Source organism: Crocodylus siamensis, chromosome 2, assembly GCF_052110815.1.
Source record: "Crocodylus siamensis isolate JL-2025a chromosome 2, ASM5211081v1, whole genome shotgun sequence".
NCBI classification, from domain to species: domain Eukaryota; kingdom Metazoa; phylum Chordata; order Crocodylia; family Crocodylidae; genus Crocodylus; species Crocodylus siamensis.
In genome coordinates, this window is record NC_143396.1 from 203,002,381 (window position 1) to 203,021,592 (window position 19,212).

Sequence of the window (19,212 nt, forward strand, 5' to 3'; positions counted from 1 at the left end):
CAAAGTACAGTAAAAGCTGTGTTACCCTGCACTTTATCATCCAGAATGCTCTATTAACTGGCATCTGTCATCTTACCTACCAGCTGCAGATCGATGTGGCAAAAGTGAAACCAGAAGTCCCACTTCTTCCTCATGGACCACAGCCTGAGGCAGGGAGCGAAAGCCCTGGTGCGTCGGATGCAGGGGGAGGGGCAGAGGCCTGAACAGGCAAAGATGCCTCTAACCTGCCAGGCTGGAGAGAAGTATAACTCTCACATAACCAGCATATTTGATTAACTGGCACCTCCCATTCCCCATGGATGCCGGATAACAGAGCTTTTACTGTACATTATGTTGACTACAGTTCCAGCCCTTCCCATTCAGTTGCCTTAACATTTTCTTTAAATTGCTGTCTGGCAACAGGAAATAAAGCAGCTGATAATTCAGAATACAGCAAGCGGAGAGTTTATCCTTCCCCCCTTCATAAAGACTACATGGGTATTTCATTGCAATTATTTTGTACTACTACTATTGTTTTCAATCACAGGCTCTGGAGATAAGGAAAACTTTGTTGTTCCATCAGATCTTGCACTCATGAACTTTCCACATGAATAAAGAAGGGGGGGGACCCTGATATAAGCTAGATGTTACATTGATAAAATGTGAAATGCAACTATTTTTGCCTTTGCAAAAGACACTTGGTGACCAATTCTCATTAGACTAGTTTGCAAGTTTGTTTTAAAGAAGTTTTTTGCATTCCAAACCAAATGAACCAAATCAGGTCCAAATCCTGAGTTGGTCCAGAACCGTAAGTGGCCCTACAACTGGCAAACATCCTTCACCCACAGCAGGGGCTTCAGATATTTCCAAAGTCTTTTGGCAGGCATCCTACATGCAGGACCAGGCCTGAAGACTTGGGGTTCAGAAGCACATAAGTTTTACCTGCCCTCAGCCGTATGGCCACATGAGCAAGCTAGGGAGGAGCCTCCCATTTCCACAAAGTGGGCTTCAGGCCCCAACATCTCATTCCTATACAATGGCCTCAGTATAGATAACATGCAATTGAATTGCCCCAGGAACCAAGTGTGCTCTTCCAGACTAAGCTCAGAAGTCAGGGTGAGTAAAGCAACATTGGGATAAATAAAAATAGCATATGAAACTAACACTAAAATATTGCTGCATGAAGTGAACAAAACTAAGTTATATGGATATTTATTAAAAATCAACAGAACTTCCCTCCTTCTATGAAGCTTGGATGACATTGGGAAGAGGAACAATATCCACTAGTTATAATGGGACTTCAACAGCGCCAAACCACCACTTACACAAATAGTCCCACCAGTCATTCCACAGCTATGAAGTTACTAAGACTGTTCAGGAATGAATGGCAGGTTATTTGATAGCTCCATGATCGAAAGGTTTAAAGTGTTACAGGTTATTGTCTAGAGTCTAGACTCAGATGCTATCACCAGCTTGTATCCATTTCAAGCTGTACAATAACTTGATTAAAATGTTCTCTTTTAATATTTTGTAATAATCTGCTAAACACTGTAGGAATCTTCTTAATTAAATTAAAATTAATTCTAATTATATGCGACTAGCTTGTCAGTTTTGATATTAAGGAGTAAGAGACCTGTTCATTTAAATGAAGTTGAACATTTTAGTACAAAAAAATTGTTACCAGAAAAAAAGGAATGCTAACTTATTTTCCATGCATCCTTGTAAAAATGTCCCAATTACAACCTGTCAAGAACACTCCAGCCACAGGTTTATTGATTAGAACAGGTTGGTTTAGGTTCATAAGCCATATGGCCTGAAGTGGTAACTTACAGTCCAGAGGCTCCTCACTTCAGCTCCTCAGCTCTCTGCTTTCCAGCCCTCTTCCCAGCTGTCGACATCTCCGTTGCCCACTCCTGCTCTCAATCCTTCCTTTCTGGGTTGCAGGAGTCATAGAAAATTAGAGGTAGAAGTGACCTCAGGAGGTTATCCCATCCAACCCCCTGCTCAAAGCAGGACAATCTTCAACTAGATCATCCTAGCCAAGGCTTTGTGTAGTTAGGGTTTAAGAACCTCCAAGGATGAAGATTCCACCTCCTCTCTTGGTAACCTGTTCCAGTGCTCTACTACCCTCCTGGTGAGAGATGTTTTTCCCAATATCTAACCTAAATTTCCCTTGCTGCAAATTGAGACTAATGTTCCTTATTGTGTCATCTGCCACCACTAAAAACAGTCTGGCTCCATTCTCTTTGGAACCACTCTTCTTGGTATTTAAAAGCTGCTGTTAAATTCTACCCTTCAATCTTCTGTTCTCCAGACCGAAGTGTTGCCCTCTGCCAGAATTTATCAAAATTGTCCACATACTTTCTGTAATTGGGGGTGGGGGGAGAAGGGGCAAAACTAGACATGGTACATCAGATGTGGCCCCACCAGTGCTGAATCAAGGGGAAGAATCATTTTCCTTTATCTGCTGGCAACACTCCTACTAATGCAGTTCAGTATGCCAGTAGCCTTTTTCACAAGGGCACACTGTTGGCTTCTGTTCAGCTTATTGTCCACTGTAACCCCAGGTACTTTTCTGCAGAGCTGCTGTTTAGCCAGTCATTCCCCAGACTGTACTGGTACATGGGATTGTTTCATCCGAAATGCAGAATTTTGCACCTTAGCTTATTGAATCTCATGAGATTTCTTTTGGTCCAATCCTTTGTTTTGTCCAGGTCTCTCTGAATATTAGCCCTACCCTCCATTGCATCTACTACTCCCCTCAGCTTTGTGTCATCTGCAAGCTTCCTGAGGGTTCACTCTATCCTGTCTTCCAGATCATCGATGAAGAAATTGAACAAAACCGGCCCAGGGCCAAACCCTGGTGCACCCCACTTGATGCCAACTACCAACTAGACATTGAGCTATTGGCTATTACTGTCTGAGCCTAATGGTCAAGCCAGCTTTCTATCCACCTTACAGACCATTCATCCAACTCATACTTCCTTAGCTTTCTTGCAAGAATGTTGTAGGAGACCATGTCAAAAGCCTTGCTAAAGTCAAGGTATATCACTGCTCTCCCCACATCCACAGAACCAGTGATCTCATCATAGAAGGCAATTAGGTTGGTCAGGCATGACTTGCCTTGGTGAATCCATGCTGACTTTACTAATCGCCTTCTTTTCCAAGTTCTTAAAAATGGATTTCTTGAGGATCTGCTTCATGGTTTTTCCAGCAACTGAGGTGGGGCTGGCTGGTCTATAGTTTCCCAAATCCTCCTTCTTTCCTTTTTTAAAGATGGGCACTATATTTACCCTTTTCCAATTGTCTAGGATCTCTCCCAATCCCTATGAGTTTTCAAAGATGTTGCCCAGTGGCTCTGCAATCATACTGGCGATCTCCCTCAGCACCTTTGGGTGCAATGCATCTGACCCCATGGACTTGTACACGTCCAACTTTTCTAAATAGTCTTCAACCTGTTCTTTCACCACAGTTGGCTGCTCACCTCCTCCATAAACTGTGCTGACAGGTGGAATAGTCTGGGACCTGACCTTGCCTGTGAAGACTGAGGTGAAAAAGGCATTATGTACTTCAACCTTTTTTCACATCATCTGTCACTAGGTTGCCTCCCTCAGTCAGCAAGGGACCTACACTTTCCCTGATCTTCCTCTTGTTACTGACATACTTGTAGCAACTTCTCATTACCCTTCATGTCCCTTGCTATCTGCAACACCAATCATACTTTGGCCTTCCTGATTTCACCTAAATTTCAAATAGTCATTTGTCCAAGTTTCCACTTCCTGTAAGCTTCCTTTTTGTCTTTTAGCTCACCGAAGGGTTCCCTGATAAGCCAAGCTGGTCTTCTGCCATACTGGATAGTCTTCCTGAGAACTGGGATAGTTTGTTTCTGCACCTTCAGTAAGGTTTTCTCAAAATATTATCAGCTCCTCTCTTGGCGTCTCCTCCTTCCTCAAACTTTCATTTCCTGTCAGAGACATGGTACTATGTCCCAAGGGAAGAGGTGGGCAGCTCATGGGAGAGTATAGTCCATGGCTTCTCAGAAGTTGGTCAACACTGTATTATAGAGATACTAGTTGTTACTACATGTCAAATTTGTTTTTCCTATATTAGCTTCACTTAAAAAATTTTTTTTTTTGTTCCATCTGGTAGATTGACCCGCATTCATTATTTTAGTTAAAGTAGCCTAAATCACATTTTTCGTAAATAAATTGTTAATCTAGCCCTGTGGTACAGTTGTTAAGATACTAAATGCACAAACAGTCATGTCTTTTCCTTTGCAACTTTCAGCAACATCTCCATAGAATATGTACAATTCACAGTGTACATCTGCAATGTGTCATCATTAGACCTGCTGATGGTTGTCAGCTGCTTGCATTTTGAACAGTTGCTCACCCTGCAAGAGCAACTGCTGGGAAGAATTCCCTCCTAGGATCCAAGTGTCCAGTGCAGGGCTTCAGGAACAAAACAAAACAAAGGAAATGGGTAGGCCAGGGCCTTAATGACTAGGGAAAGGAAAATAATCATCTATTCCAGCTCTATTCTTGGAACAACCAGAAAAAGTCTCCCAAGTTATCAAGGCACTGTTCCAGAATTTTTGTCATGAGTTCCAGAAAGCTGTGGTGCCATGGACCTTGCTGGACCAATTGGTGATCACATACATAAGCCATTACCAGTGGCCCATGACACCTGGCAGCATGATGAAAAATACCCTTTGTAGCTGACTTATTCCAAGACACCACGTAGCCAGACAGACTAGGAATGAGGACACCAATGAATTTAGAAATCTTATACAGCCAAAACTAGGTATTACTTCCCAATATGCAGGTCTCACCTTCCAGAAGGTGCCGTAATTGCACCTGCCTGAAGTCACGGCATATTGCCAGACAGCTGATACAATATAGGATTTGCCTACACAAAAATGCAAGTCTGTTTCTACTCTTAGAATGGGACGCAAAAGAGGGAGTCTTCTGAGCAGGAAGCCAGCTAAGCCAGTCCCAGGGCAACTCTCTGCCATTAGCCCGATAAATAGAAATTAAGTATGTCACCATTCTAGAGTGATATACAAGTTATTGGTTGTGAGATTTTTTCATAGCTTTGTCTTGTTATGTTTGTGCACCTTGTAGAGTTTTGTGCCATTTTCAGTTTTTAAAAAAAAGGTGGTGGTGGGGGGGAGAAGTTTAATAATGTTAAAGTGACAATGACAAAGCCAACTGCCCATGGAAAAAAATATGGCTCAGCTGGTGAAGACAGCAGGTGTAAATAGTGATAAAGGCTGGAGAAAGATTTTCTGTTCATAGATTTTCATAGATTTCATAGACATTAGGGCTGGAAGGGACCTCAGGAGATCATCGAGTCCAGCCCCCTGCCCAAAGGGCAGGAAGTCAGCTGGGGTCATAGGATCCCAGCAAGATAAGCATCCAATTTACTCTTGAAGGTGTTCAATGTAAGTGCTTGAACCACCTCCGCTGGCAGACTGTTCCAGACCTTGGGGGCTCAGACAGTAAAAAAATTCTTCCTTATGTCCAGCCTGAAACAGTCTTGCAGGAGATTATGACTGTTCGACCTCGTCATCCCTTGGGGCGCTCTGGTGAACAAACGTTCCCCCAGATCCTGGTGGTCACTCCTCAAACTTATAGGTGGCCATCAGATCACCCCTGAGCCTACGCTATTCCAGGCTAAAGAGTCCCATGTCTCTCAACCTGTCATCGTAAGATCTGTTTTCCTGACCTCTGATCATGCACGTGGCTCTCCTCTGCACTCTCTCAAGCTTCTCCACATCCTTTTTGAACTGTGGAGCCCAAAACTGGACGCAGTACTCCAGCCGCGGCCTCACCAAGGCCGAGTACAAGGGGAGAATGACGTCCCGGGATTTGCTCGAGAAGCATCTATGGATGCAAGCCAGCATTTTGGTCACTTTACTAGCTGCAGCATCGCATTGGAGGCTCATGTTCATCTTGTGGTCAATGATGACCCCCAAGTCTCTTTCTTCTGTAGTGCTAGCCAGCGTAGCACTGCCGAGCCTATAAGGATGCTGCAGGTTTTTCCTCCCAAGGTGGAGAACCTTGCATTTTTCGGTGTTAAACACCATCAGGTTCTCGACTGCCCATTTGCTGAGCTTGTCCAGGTCAGCCTGGATCACCCACCTATCTTCTGGCGTGGATGCTTTGCCCCAAGTTTGGTGTCATCGGTGAACTTGGCCAGTCCGCTTCTGACTCCAATGTCCACATCATTAATGAAGATGTTGAACAGGATGGGTCCCAGGACAGAACCTTGAGGTACCCCACTGGTCACAGGGCACCATGATGAGTGACTGCCATCGATTACAACCCTTTGGGTCTGACCACGGAGCCAGTTTCCCAGCCAGCGGATCATGGTGGAGCCAAGGCCACAACCAGCCAGTTTGGCCAAGAGGTGATCGTGGGATACCAGATCAAAGGCTTTTTTGAAGTCAAGATATATGACACCAATCTCGTCTCCCTTGTCCAGGTGATAGGTCACCTGGTCATAGAAGGAAATGAGATTGGTCAAACAAGACCTACCCGCAATAAACCTGTGCTGGCTATCCCCTAGGATGTTAGCCTGGGCCAGTCCATCAAGGATGGCCACCTTAATAAACTTTTCTAAGATCTTCCCCAGGATAGAAGTCAGGCTGATGGGCCTGTAGTTAGCCGGATCCACTCTCCTCCCTTTCTTGAAGATCGGCACCACATTGGCCTTCTTCCAGTCTTCGGGCACTACACCAAACGCCAGGAGTTTTTAAAGATCCGTACCAGGGGCTGGGCTATGACGCTCGCCAGCTCCTTGAGTACCCTGGGGTGCAGATTGTCAGGGCCGGCTGACTTGAAGGTGTTCAGCTTCTCAAGGTGTTCCTTCACGATGTCAGCATTTATGGAGGGTAGGGGATCCCCATCACCCAGATCTCCCTGTCCCATAGCAGGCATGGGAATCCCATGGGACTCATGAAAGACTGATGCAAAGTACCCATTTAGCAAGTTGGCTTTTTCCTGGGCGTCAATTGCCCCATCTGGTTCAGCAGGGGGTTCCTTGCTTTTCCTCCGGCTCCCCAACTATCTGAAAAAGGACTTTTTATTGGCCTTGATGCTCGAAGCTAGTTGGAGTTCAGTTGCAGCGTTGGCTTTCCTGGTTTGCTCCCTGAAGGTCCAGACTAGTGCAGAATAATCCTCCTTGGAGGTGAATCCCATCCTCCATCCTTTGTAGGCTTTCTTTTTTAGCCGCAGGAGGTCCGCTAGGTCCCTAGAGAGCCAGGAGGGCTGCTGTGCCTTCTTGCTGCCTTTCCTCCGTGTTATAATAGATTTAGCTTGTGCATTGAGGATCGCTTCCTTGAGTAGCAACCACTCTTCTTGAACTCCCATCTCCCTGGGGTCATGGTCCCTGAGGGCCTGACTGACAAGCCTCTTTAGCTTGTCAAAGTCGGCTTTTCTGAAGTCAAGGACTTCTGTGTTGCTGACTGACTTCCCAGCTTTACGGCAGATGGTGAAGGTGATCAGCTCGTGGTTGCTGTCACCCAGCTTCCCATCGATCTCACTAGGTTGCCGATTAGGTTGTCCCCTGTAGCCAGGACCAGGTCAAGCAGTGCTTTGCCTCTCATTGGCCCATAGACTTCTTGAGTCAGGTAGAGGTCATCCATGCATGAGAGAGAGCTTTGCGACCGCTTGGATTTTGCTGAGTGATCTTCCCACGTGATGGCCGGGTAATTGAAGTCGCCCATGACAACCAAGGTCCTGGAGCAAGCGGCCTCAGTCAGTTCCCGGGCGAACTCCTGGTCAAGCTCAGGACTTTGAGTGGGAGGTCTGTAGTAGACTCCCACCGTTGTGTCCCCTGTGCCGTTTTTCCCACGAATTTTTACCCAGAGGGTCTCTAGCTGTCCATGCCGGTCGCCAACATCAGCTTGCAGGGACACGTAGCTTTCCTTCACACAGAGAGCTACACCCCCGCCCCTTTTGTCAACACGATCCCTCCTGTACAGGGTATAGCCCTCTGTACCTGTGGTCCAGTCATGGGTGGAGTCCCACCAGGTCTCCATTATCCCAATGATGTCATAATTCTTTGCACTGAGCAGGAGGACAAGCTCCTCCTGCTTGTTACCAAGGCTCCTGGCATTAGTGTACAGGCAGGCAAGTGTGCCCTTAGGGGCTCTTGCCTTGCCCACAGATTGTGCCAGGGCTGGGGCAGGGGTGGGCTCCCTTAAGTGCCTTGGTCTGCTGGCTTTGCAAGGGTCGCTCAGCGGGCCAGCAGTGGCAGTAGTCCCCCCATTCCCCAGCGGGCTTAGTTTAAAGCCTGGTGGAGCAGGTCAGCCAGCCTGGCTGAGAAGAGCCTCCTCCCCAGGGGAGAGAGGTGGAGGCCATCTCTTCCCAGCAGCTCGCTGCCTCTCTTGCCAAAGAGCGGGCTGTGGTCATGGAAGCCAAAGCCTTCCCGATGACACCAGCTCCGCAGTCTTTGGTTCACTGCGTGGATCCTCCTCTCCCTCCTCAGCCCATAGCCCGAGACTGGGAGGATCAATGAAAACACCACCTGAGTTAAAACTTCTCTCTCTCAAATGGAGTAGGGTAAGAGGAGGGGAGGGGGAAAATGGGGTTCCTGTGAAGTTTCTCCCATGAAATGAGAAACTCCATGCAGTTTGTCAGAAGGAAGCTCAGCATTCTTCAGAACATTTTGGCCTTCAGGACGTTACCCTAACCACCCAAAACTGCACAGCTCTCAGATTCCAAGCACAGCCAAAGCTTTTCCTTATAAGTGCCACCCTTGTGCTAAGGGAATTACATAGCTTGCCTTATGCCTCAATTTTCTTATCTCCAGTGAAAACAAAAAACCCACAATGAATCTTAATCCTTTTTAGTTTTATACAGTAATCAATCAGGCTAATGCTCTGAGCTTTGGACAGAATATGACAACGAATACTGTCAATTACACAACTCAAGAGAAATGTATTGGATTATACCCTATGGCAAATTCAAACCCTGGAATATACTTTTTAAAATGTATTCTTTTAAGATAAAACAGCTTATAACGAGTGAGCCATTTCAACCAGAACTGGAGTCTTCCAGCTTTCATCCACCCACCTCCCTCCTCCCCAAAAAACACCTTATCATCCAAGGGAAAAATTCTGGATCTAAATTTAGGTCTTGCATAACGTTCTTTAGCATGGAGGAGAAAGACAAAATCATCCCTCAGTTGATGACTGATTCAGATAGGTTCTGAAGCATCCCTTATACAATTAATGTTCAATATTCAAAGAGATTCAATATATTTAATCTTTTCACTTATATTTCTATGCATTAACTGAAAAACAAGTCTGGAAGTTTAATGTTAAAATAATTTTAAAAAGTCTATTGTTACACTTCCAACTTCAGCCACATCATACTCATTACACAGCCTGCTCTTTGTAGAGTTCTACCAGCATTTTGTAGGCTAAAGTGATTTAAGCAGTTCAGAATATTTCAGTTAATTTCCTGACTTTGGCGTATTTATCAGGTTAATGAAATTTGAGCTTGAAACCTACTGGGCTTGCCAAGTCACACTCTTCATATTCCTTTTATAAAAGTGGCCCTCTGAGGTCCCGATCCTTTTTGAAGTAAATAGGAATCAAGCATATGAGGGAACTGTTTGAAGAACCTTGACAGATTAGTCTTTACCACCTTGTCCAAAGTAGTGTATGTAACTAGGGTCTAATTAGTATTTAGTGATAGTATTTGATATGCTATATGCATATTTAAGTATTATATAGACATAAATCATCCCCATTTTAAACCATAGGATCTCCTTCTCCCTCCCACAGCAGCACTTTTCCAAGAGAAGCACATTTCCAGCAATTTTCCATTCTTCCTCCTTCCCCTCTTAACTATGCTTACCCCAGCACCCAGGGGGTAATGCTTACTGGCAAACAGTTTCTTTTGCAAAGGTGGTATTGAGGGAGCCTCTAAAGGAACAAGTTTTGAAATGAAGACTTCCCATTATTTTTGCAAGCACAAGGTACATTCAAGGAAAAGAAGCCCTTTCTGACAAATCTTAGATGTATGATGGAATTTCTTCTAAAAAACCCAGCAGGCATGGCCTTTTCCTATAATTTCCCACACTTCCTTAAGATGTGGAAGACCCTGTTTAGGTCTGCATCTGACACATAGCAGGCAAGTTCCCTAACCAACATGCTGTTGTCTGTTCTGAGTTTTTTCTCCTTTAATCTCCTCCACTGGAGGTGTTCCACCTTCTACAAATAAACATTGCATCAAGGACTTGAATCTGGTGAATATTTTTTAGATTAAGGTAAGCATTTTTAAAAAAAATCAAATAGAGTATATAGAACTAATGAATAATACAGTTATTCTTATTTCATGTTATTATTTTACTCACTGAAATGCAAACAACAAATGGTTTCACCCAGGTTAGTAATCCCCTATGTAGTGTTCGCTAAAGGAGAGATGAGATGGTTTATTTAAAAATTAAATTAAATGAACAAGAATACAAGGAGAAAGCCCTTAAGATCATCAGGGTCAGAAGCTTTCCTTGTGTAAAATTGCCAGCTTATGGTCACTTAAGCCATTTATAGATGTTATGTTTTTTCTAGATTTAACCTGCACCATAGTCATGACTATATACATATGCAAGTCTACAGTCTAAATTCAATTTTCTGAATTAATTAATCCTCATTGAATTAATTTGAATTAAAATTTCATTTGAACTGTGATGCAAATCCATTAATACAGTTTAGAAAATGATGAGCATGTCTATAAATGGCCTTAGAGTCCAATCTTGAAAGCATAAAGAAGTTCTGAGCCATGAGTCTTGATTTTCTGCTTAACCCTCCCCATTACTACAACACTGAATATTAACAGTATGCAATTCTCCACTGGTCTGAAGGTCATTTGAATTTAGAATGACACAGAAGTCCTTACCTTGACATTTCCATCCTTTTGCTGCGTCACAGGCCAGTTGGGCACTGAGTGTATATTAATTAAGTTGTATATTGATTGAGTACTGTAATTTTATTAGCTATTGGGTTTTTTGGTTTGGGATTGAGGAGGTGATGTTGGGAAAGAAAGCAAAGATAAATTTTATTTATAAAAAAGAATAAATTTTATTTATAATAATAAAAAGATATAGTTTGTATATAGGTTAAGTAAAAAAGTATATAGTTAGTAAAAAGGTTAAGTTAGTAAATAGATAACATCATAATATAAATTAAAATTGATAGAGATAATAAAAGAGATAAAGAAATTAACCAAGAGTTTTTACTTGGTTAGCAATTTATTGATAGTTCTTTAGTTAGAAGATACACGTTAAGTGGATTTAGTGAAGTTAGACATCTTTGATTTAATGCTGTTAGAGGGAAAACCTTGGGGGAAAGTCCCTTAGTTAGGATTTGGTTTTTATTTAAAGATTTGTGGGGTATGGGAAAGTAATGATTTTTCTGTTTCATCCTTCCCTGAGGGTTATTTAATGTGTGTGGTTTTTTATATTTTGTTTATGCTAATTTTTTAGTTATATAGTTATTTATAGTGTTATTTTATGGGGTTAAAAGGTGTTAGAAATTATTATAAAAGTTATTGCTTAAGTTTGGGTCCATTCAATAAGCAAATTATATTATATTATTTTGGGGTTTGAGATTAATATGTTTTTATTTAAGTTTAATTTATTATGTTAATTATACTTTGTGATTACGTTTGTTAGTTTTTATAAAATTTTATTTAAAATCAATAATTTAGCTATGTTTGCAGTATATTCTTTAGTTTTACTTTTTAAAGTTTATGCTGTTTGAAGATTAGTATAAAAAGCTATACTTTTTTTTTTTTTTTTTTTTTAGATAGGAAACTTTTCTATAAGCTATTTTAGATACCTTCAAAAAGCAGATTTCTCCTGTTAAAGTTGCTTGTTCACTCTTTTGGTTTTGGCTATTACATTGATGGGTTTTTTTTAAACCAGCAATTATAAACCATATAGTTTGCTTGTAAGTCTGGTAAGCACTACATTTTGGAATGACAAAATAAAGTCCTTGGTGCTCAAACATTATATCATCTAAAAAGTTCACACACCAAATCAGTACATTTCTGCACAATGCAATATGACAGTATGTGTTGCATCATGCTATATTGATGTCTTACACCAGGAGCCTAGAAAGTATGTTAGACTATTTCCTGAAATGCAAGGAAGATAGTCTGGAAGAGTGTTATGATAGTTTCCTTCTAATTAGAGTCTCTCAACAGGGTGTTTGGCAATAAAGGACTAGGGTGGAAAAGTTTCCAATAGAATTGCCCTGGCCATCTACACAGTGATTTTGGCTTCTAGCTGTCTTTATCAATTCACATAACTAATAATCCTAATGCCCAAACTAAAAATCTCAACTGATGAGCCTTCCTTTTGATTTCACTGTGGCAGAACATGTAGTTCTGGTATATTGGTTCATCTTGATGGATTGGTAAAGATATTGCACACTCATGCACTAAAAGAACTCAAGTACCATAAATATTGGGATGAAGCCAAGTATCTTCCAGAAATAAAACAGCGAAGTTGAAGTGGTATGTATGTTTTAATCTGGGTACATCTACGTGAGATTTGTTATTGCACATTAGACTAATATAATGCATAGTAAAGCATCACCATCTGCATATACATAGGACTTCCTGTACTGTAAATTAGGCTGCGTTGCTTGCTAGTACCAAGAAATACAGGTACTAAATTATCTGTGCATTAGTTACTGTGCAGTAGCACATATGTAGACACTGACTGGGAGCAGTTTGCTGCTTGTCAGCCTAGGCAGCAGGGGGCCATGGAGGGGTGGGGGTAGTTGCCTGCAGCTCCAGTGCGGAGCTCAGGATCACAGCCCAGCTTCACAATTCTCACTTGGAGTGATGCCCCATAGCCAATAAGCAGCAGTGCCCTGAGCTCTCCCCTTACTTTGCTTGTCGAGGGAATAGGGGAGCTCTCTGTCCCTGGTCCCAGTACTGCTCAGATCCTAACTCCCCCCCAGGAGCCACAAGCTGAACAGTGCTGGGATGGGGGAGCTCTCTGTCCCTGCAGAGCCAGGCTGGGGACAGAGAGCTTCTCCATTCTCTCTGTCCTGATACTGCCCATGCAGTGCTTGCCCCAGTTGGCTCCTGCTCCCCGCCCATGCCTTGGAGGAGCTCAGAGATGATCAGTGCCAAGACTGGGGGGAGGCACAGAGGGGTAAGCAGTGGTGGGATGCGGTGGAGACAGTCCTGGTACTGCTTTCCCACTCACCCCATTTTTCTTTAGTCCCAGTGCTGCTTATCCACCACGCCATGCTCCCTCCAGTGCCAGTGTCATTTGCCACCCCCCACGCCCTGGCTCCCTACAGTCCTGCTGCTGCTCAGCTCCCAGCTCCCCCCAGGCACAGGCAGGGAGTGGGAGCCAACTTGGGCATGTATTGCATGGGCAGTGGTAGGGCTGAGGGGCAGGGAAGCTACCTGTCCCTAGCCAGGTGCTGAGGAGACTGAGAGCTCCAGTGTCCTGGCACTGCTCAGTTCTTGGCTCCTGGTGGGAGCTGGGAGGTGAGCAGCACTGGGACCAAGGACAGAGAGCTCCCCCACATCCCCTCAGTAAGAAAAGCAAGAGGAGAGCTCAAGGCACTGCTGCTGCTCAACTACAGGGCACTGCCCCAACCCAGCACCACCAAGCCAGGTTGTGATCCAAGACACTATGTGGCTGGGAGCTGTTCCCTACTCCAGGACAGCTCTCCCCTCTCTGCCCCCTGCACTTCCTAGAGCCCAGGCCCGACCCATGCCCTTTGCAAGCCCAGGGCTAGCACCAGGAGAGCCTAGAGATTCCCCAGGCTGCTGCAGAGGCAGAGCAAGGCAGGGAGGCAGGAGTAATTCTGGACTCAACTGTTTCTATTAAGAGCAAATTTGCTCTCAATACAGCCTCACATGTAGATGCATTCCTGGGTGCAGTTTACCGTGGCTTATTTTAATGCACAGTAACCTTAAGATGCATTAATTGCATGGGTAGATGCACCCACTGTGTATCATCATTGGTTTTTATGGTCTTGAATAAAATGCTTAAGAAAAGACTATCCACTCATGCCAATAAAGGACCTAAAATTTAATTTTTTGTGATTTATTCAATACTGTTTATAGACATCAAATATTAATAGTATCCTGGATACCCATCACAAACAATAAAGAAAAATGGATTCTTTTCTTCTCAATTACTGCCCAATTACAAAGCCAACTGCAAAAATAATAAGTAATGTGCCAGAAATTGATTTACTCAGATGCATTTTTAAAGAACAGTGTTTAAAGGGCAAATCTTTTGAATGACAATATGAAATATAATGGATTAGTCAGTCTCCTTCTGAACATATTCTTAAAGTCTCATTTACTTGCCCAGATTGGAGAAATTTAAACGATGGCTCAAAGGAGATTCATAAAAATAACTTTAAGAGTATACCCTACCATATGTTTACAGGCACTTCTAATGAAAAACAAGTCAAGGAAAAAGGAGTAGGAGTAACTAAAAGAGTTGACGAGATCAAGAGCAGCCAACAGAAGTGGCAGATCAGGGAGGGGGCTGGCAGCACAACGGCAGATAGGTCAGGGTAAGCAGAGTAATGAATCAAGCAGGAGAAGCAGATCTGAGTGGCCTTTGAGGAGGCGGGGGGATAATTTGTGGCATGCCTGCCAATAAAAGGTTGGCTCCCAATGGACCAGGTGTGTGACAGCTTAAGTGGGTCTGTTTTTAGCATAGGTCTCCTGCCACTTGAGATATTTGGAAAAAAAAACCAAACAAACAAACATTGGACTGATTTTCCAACAGCCAAATTTTACTTTCTGCCAAATCAGTTTACATGAAAAAATATGTATTTTCATACACCATTTCTTTTGGAACACTACTTGTAACTTGCCATTAGGTAAAGCTAGGTTTTCTTAGTTCCTCAGAAGCACAATGCCTTGGCAGGTGGTCTGTTCCAGAGTCAGGGCTCTTTTTGGGAATGAAGATCTCCGAGTTGTCAACTTTCCCAAACTCTCGCACCAGCTGAATGACAGAGCAAATGATTCATGAAGCTCAAGAAGCCTTAAAATATTTTTAAAAGGTAGACAACAACTTTTCAACCTACAAAACAAACACTTTACATGATTAAACTGAAATTTACTGCATAATAGGAATTACAGCCTGTTTGGATTGCTCACATATGAAGAACGTTGACCTGAAAAGCCCCCATGCGCATTCTACCATGTGCTCCTTGTTGGAATGAAAAAAAAAAAAAAAAAAAAAGGAATAAAACTTTGTGGCCTTGTTCATTCCTGGATTGGGAGTGCTCCTCTTTCATAACATTAAACAACTACTGTAGCCTTCCAAGTGAGAAGTTTGAGTACTATTTTGAGATTTTTGTGCATCCCAAGAGCTTTTTTTTTTTTTTTTTTTTAATACCAACATCACCCAACCAAAACTCAAAAAGGAATAGAAATACAAAGGCATGAAAACACAGTGCTGTTCAGCATGGATTCTGAGTCACTGACATTATTTCTCTGGTGGCTTGAAAAGGACATGCTAATTATTATCTTGAACACTAGCACCAGAGTGAAAACATTTCGGCAGCTCTCATGTCTCAGGAAACTTTCCTTATGAAATAAAATAGTTGCATACCTTGCACAAGGTAAGTTTTCAAGATGTCATTCAAGGATACAGCCAAGTAAGACCAAGCCAAACAAACAACACTACAGAGTAAAGCAGGGATATTTATCCTTACTCCTATGACAGTCATTATGAGAACAAGGATAAACTATGTAAGATAAATACAGTAAAAGTTCCATCAACCAGCACCTCACAAGCCGGCATGCTCTATTAACCGTCATGCTGGCTTGTAAGGTAAAGTGAAACCATAATGCCCACTGTGACCTGGGGCAAAAGCAGCCTGTGCTGCCAATCTCCCACAGGCCAGGTGCATAACAGGCTGCGTGAGGCCCACCTCCCTGTCCCGTGGGGCCCGCATGAGGGTTGGCAACATTGCAGGAGGGGCACAACACCCCGGATGCAGCAGAAGCAGAGGTACAGGCAAGGACACCTGTTCGGGCTCCTCAATTAATCAGAGTATTTTGTTATGCGGCATCCCCCATTCCCGGGAGATGCCAGATAAGAGCTTGTATCAGATTTCCTGAACACCAGAAACTCGCACTTTAATTTCAGTTGGAAATTAACAATATCTGAAAATCTTGGCGATCAGAAATGAGTAAATAGTATCAAGTACAGTATTTTTTCAGGTGACAGAAGATCATTTTACCAGTGCTCCAGAGAGTAACTGATGAAAATCTGGAAGTGATCCATCAAAACAAAGTCCCAATACTTAAACTATTTCAGTCATCAGAACCCATCCAGTAGGCCAGCTCAGCAACTTTCAAAGCATCATGTACAATACTAAAGGCTGTTTAGAGATGAGTAATTCTCAAATAAAGATAGAAATAGAAAACATGGTTGCTAGTGAGGATATTCTTCGAATATTTTTAAAGCATTGCCCACATTTAGTTGGAAACAAGACTTTTAAAGTTGTAAACGCAGCTTCAGGGTGACTAACCCTCTTGACAAAGCCCAATATAGAACAGTAAGCTGGTACAAGATATCACAGAATGGAAAAAAAAAAAAAAAAATCAGGAAGTTTGACACAGGGGCTCCCAAACTGTGGTATGCATACATCTCAGGGGGGCACATGAGAAAAATTGTGCAATGGCAGATTAAATTTTCATTTTAATAGTAATTGGCATTTAAGGGGTGAAAAAATATATTTAAAAAATACACTGGTAGGAGTATGCAAACAGCTGGTGAGTCTGAAAGGTGGTACACAATAAGAAAAGGTTTGGGGACCTCTGGTTTGACATTTGTAGAAGAATAATCTTGTTCCTGAGTGCTATAAACATTTTAGCTCTCTGAGCTTTGTTAGTACTAAAGTATTTCTCTCTCACCTGTATTTATGAGCAAAGATTACCAGGTGATTATCAGCCCCTGTTCTCTGTACTGGGGGAAATGATTTGGTACAAGGATAATTTTATCAACATGCTGCAGAATTTTGTCTATTGAAAACTGCTATATCTTTTAATGTATCTAACAAACTAAGTTTTCCAAATCCTTTGTAAAGTGAGAATTAAACATATTGATAAACAATCCTTTTATCCATTACTGGAAGGGACTCTTGTGCAGAAACCTGTATTCCAAGTTGCTCGAGGTAAGGGCAGGTCATCCCTATCCATTACATTAGTATGCTTATAAAAAACAAGCAGAAGGTAGAGATTGTCCAGGTGGTATTATGGTGAAAGATCGACAAAGCCATGGCTAATGGCTATGGAAGCAGTAATGCCTTAACACACAATAGTACAAATCTACTAGTTCTAAGTGTAGCTTGTAAGGAAGACTATGTAAACCTGCACAATGGGCAGTTTTCCCCCCCCACAGTGAGATTTCTTATAGAAAAAAAAAAAATACCCAAATCCAAAAAACCCCAGAACAAGCCAGTAAGTAACATTCATCTAACTTTTTTTGTCACAGACACATCCCACTAGTATGGTCTTGATTTCAAGGAAGCAGGAGCAGACTCCCATAAGGTTCTAATGCAATCTAAACTTCTCCCCACCAAAGAATGTTAGTAATATTAAAATGCTATAACCTACAAAGTGCTAATAAGCCAGGGTGTTTCCTCTTATTAAAAAGGTAATTAGATATTGTTAAAATGAAAGCTTTACTTAGTACTTTGCATTTAAATGCTTTCCCCCCCCCCTCCTTTTTTGGCTTTAATACAAAGATTTTAAAAGAAAATCTTTAATGTTGGTTGTTATAAGAGGATTAAGCCAGCAGTAACTTGACATGAAACCCCAGACTACACTTAACAATGTAATGCTATAATTGTGGGAAAGGGTTACATTAAAAGAAGATATATTTAAGCTAGAGTACAATGTTGGCACAAGAACAATGACAAAAACTGCCCATGAATAAATTAGCTTGGAAGTGAAAAGAAAATTTCTAACCATTACAGGACTGAGGTTCTGAAAGAGCCTTCCAAAATAAGCTGTGGGCAACAAATAAATGAACTGTTAAAATGGAGCTTTATAAGATTATGGGACGGTTTTCCATGATGGGAGGTACTGGACTCAGTAGTGCAGAGAACCCTTCCCTGGAAACACCCTAGTGCTAACAAAGAATGTTGCACAATGTTATCAAGGAAACACAAAAGAAATTTACTGTAATAATTTGAATCTACTTAAAACTGAATATAAATGAACTGCAATGGGCAAGTTGCTTGTAAATGAAGGTCAAAGCACTGATATTCAACTCTTATTTCAACACACTCACATATTTTAGGATACCATAAGGGATGGTGCTTATAGAGGATACAGCTATGGGGATGCCCAAGAGTTTCCCATGCCAAATTCCAACAGGCCTCCCCCTTCATTCTACTAACTGATCTTGAAATGGTAAACGTAAAAGGATCATAAAAAAAATAAAAATAAAAGAAGTCCAGTTATCAGGGCACGGGTACAGACACCTGGCTCATCACTGAATCAGCATGGCTTCAAGCTGATGCACATCATCTTTTGTGCTTTCATCTCCTTTGTGTTTTCTCATACACCCCTTCAAATACTATCACACTGCAGTGGCTAGGGTCTCCATGGAGACTGGCCCCAGCCATGTGGGCAGGGGCTGCTGGGAAACAGAGTCCACTGCCAGCAAGATCTAGCCTATGGGCTGGACTTTGCATGCCCCTGGCATAGAACCATTTATTAAAAGGTGTCCGTTTGCTGCTTGGAACTTCAGGTTGCCCTTTCTGAAAGACCAGGGTCTCAAGAGAGGAAGGAGTCCAGGGCCCCCTTACTCCAGAAGTCATATCTGGGCTTGATTCTAGGGAAATGATGGATTCCATGGTGGCCCTGAATGAGCAACCCCTTAGGGGGACTCCATGACATCTGTGTAGATCTGTTGAAGACAACAAAGCTACACTGATTTCCAGCAGATTAAGATTTGCAATTCTTTTGTACAAAACAAACAAACAAACAAACAAACAAACCACCCCAACACATTCAAAAATAGCTCATAGGCAGGAGTTTGTGTAATACCCTCACTCAGTAGTTAAGAAGAAACAGTTGTGGAAGAACAAAAGTTAATCAGGAGGTAGAAGGAAAAAAAAAAAGGTCAGTTCCACACTACAAACACATTCCTCTGGGGCCTGTATTTTGCAAGAACTGAAGCATATTTGTTATTCAGTTCATACAGGTCATG